This window comes from Ranitomeya imitator, chromosome 4 (assembly GCF_032444005.1).
Source record: "Ranitomeya imitator isolate aRanImi1 chromosome 4, aRanImi1.pri, whole genome shotgun sequence".
In the NCBI taxonomy this organism is placed as follows: domain Eukaryota; kingdom Metazoa; phylum Chordata; class Amphibia; order Anura; family Dendrobatidae; genus Ranitomeya; species Ranitomeya imitator.
Window position 1 is genome coordinate 104,640,769 of NC_091285.1, and position 5,594 is coordinate 104,646,362.

Consider the following 5,594-nt stretch of genomic DNA (forward strand, 5'->3'; position numbering starts at 1 on the left):
GGCTGAACACCAGCGCACCCTATAGGTCACTGAGCGGGCGCCCGCGTATCATGGAGCGTCGCTATTGGCTAGTTCGTCGCCGAGGGTTAGAGGCGGGGCATGTCTGCAGCGTTTTATCGCGAGAGTTTCTGAGTGGCTGAGCCTGGGGGGAGCTTATTGTTTGGCGGCGGCGACTGCGGTTCCCATGGACAAGTCGCTTGCTTACCGCTGTACAGTCGGTGATGCTTACAGTTGGGTGCTTTACAGGAGCAGAAGGCCACTCAAAGGGGGTCTGTCACCCCCAAAACACTCACCCCCTGCTCCAGGTATGTGGGGTCTCTGCCCCTGTAAAAGCATACCTATAGTGTAGCTGCCGTTTGTGACTCAGCTGCCATGAAAACTGATGTGTCATATGCAAATGAGGCGGGTTTGGTGCCCCTCTGTGTGGCCAAGAGCTCCTCACCCCATATGCCAAAGGATTTTATATATGGAGCACTGTCATATGTTCATTGCCAGCAGCTGACCCCTGCATCCGAATTCATATGGTGTTATAGTTGGCTTGGCTCCCTGTCTGCTGTATAGTCCGGTGCTCCTGTCTGCGGTATAGTCCGGTGCTCCTGTCTGCGGTATAGTCCGGTGCTCCTGTCTGCGGTATAGTCCGGTGCTCCTGTCTGCGGTATAGTCCGGTGCTCCTGTCTGCAGTATAGTCCGGTGCTCCTGTCTGCTGTATAGTCCGGTGCTCCTGTCTGCTGTATAGTCCGGTGCTCCTGTCTGCAGTATAGTCCGGTGCTCCTGTCTGCAGTATAGTCCGGTGCTCCTGTCTGCAGTATAGTCCGGTGCTCCTGTCTGCAGTATAGTCCGGTGCTCCTGTCTGCTGTATAGTCCGGTGCTCCTGTCTGCAGTATAGTCCGGTGCTCCTGTCTGCTGTATAGTCCGGTGCTCCTGTCTGCTGTATAGTCCGGTGCTCCTGTCTGCTTTATAGTCCGGTGCTCCTGTCTGCTGTATAGTCCGGTGCTCCTGTCTGCAGTATAGTCCGGTGCTCCTGTCTGCAGTATAGTCCGGTGCTCCTGTCTGCAGTATAGTCCGGTGCTCCTGTCTGCAGTATAGTCCGGTGCTCCTGTCTGCAGTATAGTCCGGTGCTCCTGTCTGCAGTATAGTCCGGGGCCCGGTGCTTCTGTCTGCTGTATAGTCCAGTGCTCCTGTCTGCTGTATAGTCCAGTGCTCCTGTCTGCAGTATAGTCCGGGGCCCGGTGCTCCTGTCTGCAGTATAGTCCAGTGCTCCTGTCTGCAGTATAGTCCGGGGCCCGATGCTTCTGTCTGCTGTATAGTCCAGTGCTCCTGTCTGCAGTATAGTCCGGGGCCCGGTGCTCCTGTCTGCAATATAGTCCGGTGCTCCTGTCTGCAGTATAGTCCGGTGCTCCTGTCTGCAGTATAGTCCGGTGCTCCTGTCTGCAGTATAGTCCGGTGCTCCTGTCTGCAGTATAGTCCGGTGCTCCTGTCTGCTGTATAGTCCGGTGCTCCTGTCTGCTGTATAGTCCGGTGCTCCTGTCTGCTGTATAGTCCGGTGCTCCTGTCTGCTGTATAGTCCGGTGCTCCTGTCTGCTGTATAGTCCGGTGCTCCTGTCTGCAGTATAGTCCGGTGCTCCTGTCTGCAGTATAGTCCGGTGCTCCTGTCTGCAGTATAGTCCGGTGCTCCTGTCTGCAGTATAGTCCGGTGCTCCTGTCTGCAGTATAGTCCGGTGCTCCTGTCTGCAGTATAGTCCAGTGCTCCTGTCTGCAGTATAGTCCAGTGCTCCTGTCTGCAGTATAGTCCAGTGCTCCTGTCTGCAGTATAGTCCGGGGCCCGGTGCTTCTGTCTGCTGTATAGTCCAGTGCTTCTGTCTGCTGTATAGTCCAGTGCTCCTGTCTACAGTATAGTCCGGGGCCCGGTGCTCCTGTCTGCAGTATAGTCCAGTGCTCCTGTCTGCAGTATAGTCCGGGGCCCGGTGCTCCTGTCTGCAGTATAGTCCAGTGCTCCTGTCTGCAGTATAGTCCGGGGCCCGGTGCTCCTGTCTGCAGTATAGTCCAGTGCTGTCTGCAGTATAGTCCAGTGCTCCTGTCTGCAGTATAGTCCAGTGCTCCTGTCTGCAGTATAGTCCAGTGCTCCTGTCTGCAGTATAGTCCAGTGCTCCTGTCTGCAGTATAGTCCAGTGCTCCTGTCTGCAGTATAGTCCAGTGCTCCTGTCTGCAGTATAGTCCAGTGCTCCTGTCTGCAATATAGTCCAGTGCTCCTGTCTGCATTATAGTCCAGTGCTCCTGTCTGCAGTATAGTCCGGGGCCCAGTGCTCCTGTCTGCAGTATAGTCCGGGGCCCGGTGCTCCTGTCTGCAGTATAGTCCAGTGCTCCTGTCTGCAGTATAGTCCGGGGCCCGGTGCTCCTGTCTGCAGTATAGTCCAGTGCTCCTGTCTGCAGTATAGTCCGGGGCCCGGTGCTCCTGTCTGCAGTATAGTCCGGGGCCCGGTGCTTCTGTCTGCTGTGTAGTCCAGTGCTCCTGTCTGCTGTATAGTCCAGTGCTCCTGTCTGCTGTATAGTCCGGGGCCCGGTGCTCCTGTCTGCAGTATAGTCCAGTGCTCCTGTCTGCAGTATAGTCCGGGGCCCGGTGCTCCTGTCTGCAGTATAGTCCAGTGCTCCTGTCTGCAGTATAGTCCGGGGCCCGGTGCTCCTGTCTGCAGTATAGTCCAGTGCTCCTGTCTGCAGTATAGTACAGTGCTGTCTGCAGTATAGTCCAGTGCTCCTGTCTGCTGTATAGTCCAGTGCTCCTGTCTGCAGTATAGTCCAGTGCTCCTGTCTGCAGTATAGTCCAGTGCTCCTGTCTGCAGTATAGTCCAGTGCTCCTGTCTGCAGTATAGTCCGGGGCCCGGTGCTCCTGTCTGCAGTATAGTCCAGTGCTCCTGTCTGCAGTATAGTCCGGGGCCCGGTGCTCCTGTCTGCAGTATAGTCCAGTGCTCCTGTCTGCAGTATAGTACAGTGCTGTCTGCAGTATAGTCCAGTGCTCCTGTCTGCTGTATAGTCCAGTGCTCCTGTCTGCAGTATAGTCCAGTGCTCCTGTCTGCAGTATAGTCCAGTGCTCCTGTCTGCAGTATAGTCCAGTGCTCCTGTCTGAATTATAGTCCAGTGTTCCTGTCTGCAGTATAGTCCGGGGCCCAGTGCTCTTGTCTGCAGTATAGTCCGGGGCCCGGTGCTCCTGTCTGCAGTATAGTCCAGTGCTCCTGTCTGCAGTATAGTCCGGGGCCCGGTGCTCCTGTCTGCAGTATAGTCCAGTGCTCCTGTCTGCAGTATAGTCCGGGGCCCGGTGCTCCTGTCTGCTGTATAGTCCAGTGCTCCTGTCTGCAGTATAGTCCGGGGCCCGGTGCTCCTGTCTGCAGTATAGTCCAGTGCTCCTGTCTGCAGTATAGTCCAGTGCTCCTGTCTGCAGTATAGTCCAGTGCTCCTGTCTGCAGTATAGTCCAGTGCTCCTGTCTGCAGTATAGTCCAGTGCTCCTGTCTGCAGTATAGTCCGGGGCCCGGTGCTCCTGTCTGCAGTATAGTCTGGGGCCCGGTGCTCCTGTCTGCAGTATAGTCCAGTGCTCCTGTCTGCAGTATAGTCCGGGGCCCGGTGCTCCTGTCTGTCTGCAGTATAGTCCGGTGCTCCTGTCTGCAGTATAGTCCAGTGCTCCTGTCTGCAGTATAGTTCGGGGCCCGGTGCTCCTGTCTGCAGTATAGTCCAGTGCTCCTGTCTGCAGTATAGTCCAGTGCTCCTGTCTGCAGTATAGTCCAGTGCTGTCTGCAGTATAGTCCAGTGCTCCTGTCTGCAGTATAGTCCAGTGCTGTCTGCTGTATAGTCCAGTGCTCCTGTCTGCTGTATAGTCCAGTGCTCCTGTCTGCAGTATAGTCCGGGGCCCACTGCTCCTGTCTGCAGTATAGTCCGGGGCCCGGTGCTCCTGTCTGCAGTACAGTCCGGGGCCCGGTGCTCCTGTCTGCAGTACAGTCCGGGGCCCGGTGCTCCTGTCTGCAGTATAGTCCGGTGCTCCTGTCTGCAGTATAGTCCGGTGCTCCTGTCTGCAGTATAGTCCGGTGCTCCTGTCTTCAGTACAGTCCGGGGCCCGGTGCTCCTGTCTGCAGTACAGTCCGGGGCCCGGTGCTCCTGTCTGCAGTACAGTCCGGGGCCCGGTGCTCCTGTCTGCAGTACAGTCCGGGGCCCGGTGCTCCTGTCTGCAGTACAGTCCGGGGCCCGGTGCTCCTGTCTGCAGTACAGTCCGGGGCCCGGTGCTCCTGTCTGCAGTACAGTCCGGGGCCCGGTGCTCCTGTCTGCAGTATAGTCTGGTGCTCCTGTCTGCAGTATAGTTTGGGGCCCGGTGCTCCTGTCTGCAGTACAGTCTGGGGCCCGGTGCTCCTGTCTGCAGTATAGTCCGGGGCCCGATGCTCCTGTCTGCAGTACAGTCTGGGGCCCGGTGCTCCTGTCTGCAGTATAGTCCGGGGCCCGGTGCTCCTGTCTGCAGTATAGTCCGGGGCCCACTGCTCCTGTCTGCAGTATAGTCCGGGGCCCGGTGCTCCTCTCTGCAGTATAGTCCGGGGCCCACTGCTCCTGTCTGCAGTATAGTCTGTTGCTCCTGTCTGCAGTATAGTCCGGGGCCCGGTGCTCCTGTTTGCAGTATAGTCTGGGGCCGGTGCTCCTGTCTGCAGTATAGTCTGGGGCCGGTGCTCCTGTCTGCAGTACAGTCCGGGGCCCGCTGCTCCTGTCTACAGTACATTCCGGGGCCCGCTGCTCCTGTCTGCAGTACGGTCCGGGGCCCACTGCTCCTGTCTGCAGTATAGTCCGAGGTCCGGTGCTCCTGTCTGCAGCATAATCCGGGGCCCGGTGCTCCTGTCTGCAGTATAGTCCGGGGCCCACTGCTCCTGTCTGCAGTATAGTCCGGAGCCCAGAGCTCCTGTCTGCAGTATAGTCTGGGGCCCACTTCTCCTGTCTGCAGTATAGTCCGGGGCCCACTGCTCCTGTCTGCAGTATAGTCCGGGGCCCGGTGCTCCTGTCTGCAGTATAGTCCGGGGCCCGGTGCTCCTGTCTGCAGTATAGTCCGGGGCCCACTGCTCCTGTCTGCAGTATAGTCTGCTGCTCCTGTCTGCAGTATAGTCCGGGGCCCGGTGCTCCTGTCTGCAGTATAGTCTGGGGCCGGTGCTCCTGCCTGCAGTATAGTCTAGGGCCGGTGCTCCTGTCTGCAGTACGGTCCGGGGCCCGCTGCTCCTGTCTGCAGGACGGTCTGCAGTACGGTCCGGGGCCCACTGCTCCTGTCTGCAGTATAGTCCGGGGCCCAGAGCTCCTGTCTGCAGTATAGTCTGGGGCCCACTTCTCCTGTCTGCAGTATATTCCGGGGCCCACTGCTCCTGTCTGCAGTATAGTCCGGGGCCCACTTCTCCTGTCTGCAGTATAGTCCGGTGCTCCTGTCTGCAGTATAGTCCGGGGCCCGGTGCTCCTGTCTGCAGTACAGTCCGGGGCCCGGTGCTCCTGTCTGCAGTACAGTCCGGGGCCCGGTGCTCCTGTCTGCAGTACAGTCCGGGCCCGGTGCTCCTGTCTGCAGTACAGTCCGGGGCCCGGTACTCCT